Genomic DNA, 4,346 nt, shown 5'->3' with positions numbered 1-4,346 from the left:
AGCTTTATGTATGTTAAAGTTTCAGTAACTTGTTGAGCAAAAGAGAAGTTTCTTGAACAAATGAGTTCATGGGTGAGAAGACTTACTTCTTTTGGCAAGTTGCATCCATAACGGCCATGGACTCTGTGGGGTTTTTAATTGCAGGAAGGAAGAGGGAAGAGCGAGAGACGAGGTAGAGAAAGATACAGAGCTCAGTGGGGTTTTTAGATCGGTGGGTTAGGGATGCAACAAGACAGTAAGGGTTTCAGATCTATAGATTTTTAGACAGAGAGAGGATGCAGAGAGAGAACTTCTGTCACTCTGTTTAGAAGATAAAGAAATAGAATTTTGAGAGAGAAAGAAGGGTGATGAGAGAAAGAGAGGATGATTCGAAATACTCATGTTAAGGGAGAAGAAGGATAGGTTGTCATTTTTCTAATTCTTTAGGTCAAAGATTTGTGGTCAAAGGGATTCCGAGGGTCGTAAGATATAAAATATGGACATCTTTTGCTTACAAGTAATATTTTCAATTCTTGGATATCATGAGATATAGAAGTTAAAAATAGGGGGTAAGGGGATATTTTTCCTAAAAAAAAATGGAACAGAGATAATTTGAAATTGATTAATATAAAAGGGAGTGCATACATACTTATCTTTTAATAAATTAACACTGTGAATCAAGATAGCACTGTGAACCAAGATAAGATAGCAACAAGTGATATTTTGAAGCATGATTAATACAAAAAAATTGGGCATAGATTGTAACAAACAAATCACGTAAGCACTATCGTTAAAAAAATTCAGAGTAAAATTAGGGAAGATGGAACCTGGTCGCTCTGATACCACTGTTGGTGAAATTTGATGGAGCGCGTATAAGACAAACCCGAGATCAGAGAAGGGGTGCTGTGAGGCTGGTGATCGTAGAGCCTGAATTTTTCTTGCCCTTTTGAGAGAGATAAGATGAGTTTTGTGTTTACAGATGAAACTTTGTATATCTTTCTTTTTTGCTGCATTTTTCCTCTCACTGGCTTCCCATTTTATAGGGAGAAAAAAAGGCTCAACGTTTATATAGACGTTGGTTCATATGAACGTTAGATGTGATAAGTATATGATTCCTCCCACAATTGTAGGTAAAGTCACACTGGGCCATATAGCCATACGTGTTAACACAAAAAAAGAAGAAGATAAAAGAGTGTGACATCAAAGTCTTGATGGCTTGCCTATAAAGTAGAAATTGGAAGGGTACCTACAATTTTCCCATTAAAATTTCATGACTTTCAAAATTGGGAAAAGTTTTAATGTGGTTAGAACCCTATTGCAACAATTACGGTTGCAATCTTCTTCACCGTCCAATAAAATAAATGGATGGTGGATATTTTAAAAAGAAAAGAGAGACGGGAAATTGGTAAACGGAAAGCTCCGTTGTCATTTCAATTTCCCTCAAAATTCTCTCTCTATCCTCTTGGATGCCTCTCTCTCCATCATGAGAACCTCTTACCAAATTATCTTTATATCCTCTTGGACGACTCTCTCTCTCCATCAGGTTCATCACAGAACCCTTTAGAGAGATGTTCATCGCTAGGGATGGCAAGAACCCTTTAGAGAGAGGTACAAAGAGAAGATGGAAAGAGAGCATTAGGGTTAGGATTAGAAAAGGCCCCAACACTTTAGAGAGAGAAGACTGAGAGAGGGTACACAGAGAGAAGATCGAGGAAAACATGAGGAGCACATCGAAGAAAAGTTGAGACAGAGAGAGGTACAAAGAGAGAAGATTGAAGGAGACCATTAGGGCTTGGGTTAGAAATGGTCCTCTGAGCATTTGCTGCCATTCAAAATTAGCCCAATCAAAAACGAATTGCAAAGTTCAAGAAAAAGTTCAATGATTCTCTCTGCTGGCATTTGCTACCATTCGAAATCCTTTGCAACCATTGCAAATCCAGCACCTCAATCAAGCTGTCTCTATATTGTGGGTTTTACAGATTGAAATCCAGAATAATTTCTCAAGGTTTTTTTTTTGCTTTTTTTCCCCAATTAGCTATTTTGGTACATATGAGCTGCTTTCTTCTTCTTCTTCTTTTTTTCTTGGTTATTTTGTTTATTTTACCCATATGAGGATTCTTTTGCCCAAATCAATGTTCTGGTGCACCTGAGCTATTCGCTCTTTTTTTTTCTTTTTTTTTGCCTTAAATTTTTCTTCCACCTCATTTTGTTCCATGTAAAGCTATTATTAATGCATCCATTGCTTGCTTGAATTTAGTGGATGTTTATTCTAGCAAAGTCCACAGTGTTTTGAAGAACCTTGGGTTCAGTCACTAAATTTATTTTTAGTTTTTTCTTTTATTTTGTTTTGGGGAAAAATATTTTTTGGATAAATGGTGATCAAATTAGTGTGAACTACGAGAAAATCTTTTTCAATTCAAGATTGACAATTTGGTTGATTTAGTTTTGTTATTTACTTTGGAATTGAGCTGCAAATTATCTAATCTCTTAATCCACCTATTAAATTAATTTGAATCAGGCCTGGCAAATAAAAGAAATCAAACCAATATGTCTGGAAAATAAAAAGAATGAAAGATTTTAACCACTCAATTGAATAAGTTTCCTAAAAATTCTAAATACCAAAACTATTGGGCATGGTAAATGGATTTTGAAATGGTGGCGATCGGAGATGCTTCAAAAGATAATGCTAAAAATTTTCTCAACCCATTAATTTGAGTTTATATTTTGTTTTTCGATTTTGAACTCATTTATCCCAGATAAATGAGTGTTATGTACTTTTCAATGTACATTACATGCATGGATTAATTGGAATTTTATATGGATGATGTTATGAAATGTTGACGATTAGAGATATTGCAAATTTTCTGTAAATTTGCAGCAATTGCACTACTCTTTATGAGAATATTAAATATTTTTTGTATATGAATGAGGAAGAAAGGCTAGCCTATTATTTGTATGGTAAGAATTTTTGATGTGTATAAATGAGTATGTAAAGAGAGAATGTATATATTGGTAGCACCCTTATGATATTTATGTGTTCATGGTTTTATTGTTGTTGTTGTATGTGATGAAGATAACCATCTTAGAAATATTAGGAATGTTAAAAGAGTAGTACTTGAAGCTTGACAATTGTATGATAATGAGAAGTCTTTAATTCTAGCTCTAGAATTTTTTTAATAATTCTGACTTAAAAAGAGTCGATAAATGTCTAATTAGAATTTCCTTTCATGTTTATGGGTCTATAAAATAGGATGGACCTAAAACTGGACGCAAAGAACATAATTGACATGGAGGTGGAGAGTATTTCAGGTATTCATGTTGTTGAGGAGTATAACAACAATGAAACAAATGATATTATTCATGTGGATGGTGACAATGACAGCGACTCTTATGTAAGTCAGGATGAGACTTGCACGGTTGAGCTAATAACTTCGGAATGTAATGATGAGGTTCCACAAGAAGGTATGCGGTTTGAATCTCCTATAGCCGCATTTGATTTTTATAATAAATATGGAAAAAGAATGGGTTTCAATGTTCGATGTTCTTCAACTCATCGATCAAGAAAAGATGGGTCGGTCATTGCTCGTGAATATGTATGTTCAAAACAAGGTCTGTGGCAAAAGAAGTATGAGGGGAATCAATCTCAACCCTATACAAGGATAGAGTGTCAAGCAAAGCTAAGAATCAAGAAAGATGCATATGATATATGGTTCATTTCAAAACACAAGAAAGATCATTCTCATGCCTTTACTTCACCATCCAAAGTCCATCTCCTTCGGTCACATCGTACAATTCCGAAGGCCATGAGAGAGATGATCTACATGTATAACTCATGCCGGTTAACTGCCCCAAAGATAACAAAAGTGATGTCTACACAGGTTGGAGGTCCAAGGAGTCTCCCTTTTGTGGATGTAAATTGCAAGAATGCAATATATAACAATCAGAAAAAAAATTCTAAATTGGTAGGTGGGGATGCAGAGGGTTTGATGGAATTCTTTGCTACTAAGAGTGTCACGAACCCATTATTTGCATACAAGATACAAGTTGATGAAGATGGGCGCTTAACCAATGTGATATAGGTTGTTGCAAAATTAAGGATCGCTTACGAGTTCTTTGAGGATGTACTTATATTTGATACAACATACAAAACCAATGCCTATGGGATGCCATGTGCCCCAATTTTAGGAGTAAACTATCACACAAAAACTATATTCTTAGGATGTGCTTTGCTCCATAGAGAGGATGAGGAGTCTTTTACATAGCTGTTCAAAAAGTGGCTCGAGGTGATGAATAGACGCCAACCCAATACAATTATCACAGACCAAGATAGGGCAATGGCCCTTGCAATAAAAAATGTATTCCTAGAA

The sequence above is a fragment of the Amborella trichopoda genome, chromosome 12 (genome assembly GCF_054954075.1).
Source record: "Amborella trichopoda isolate Santa Cruz 75 chromosome 12, AtrichopodaSantaCruz75HAP2 v2.0, whole genome shotgun sequence".
Classification (NCBI taxonomy): Eukaryota; Viridiplantae; Streptophyta; class Magnoliopsida; order Amborellales; family Amborellaceae; genus Amborella; species Amborella trichopoda.
This window is presented reverse-complemented; position numbering follows the sequence as displayed.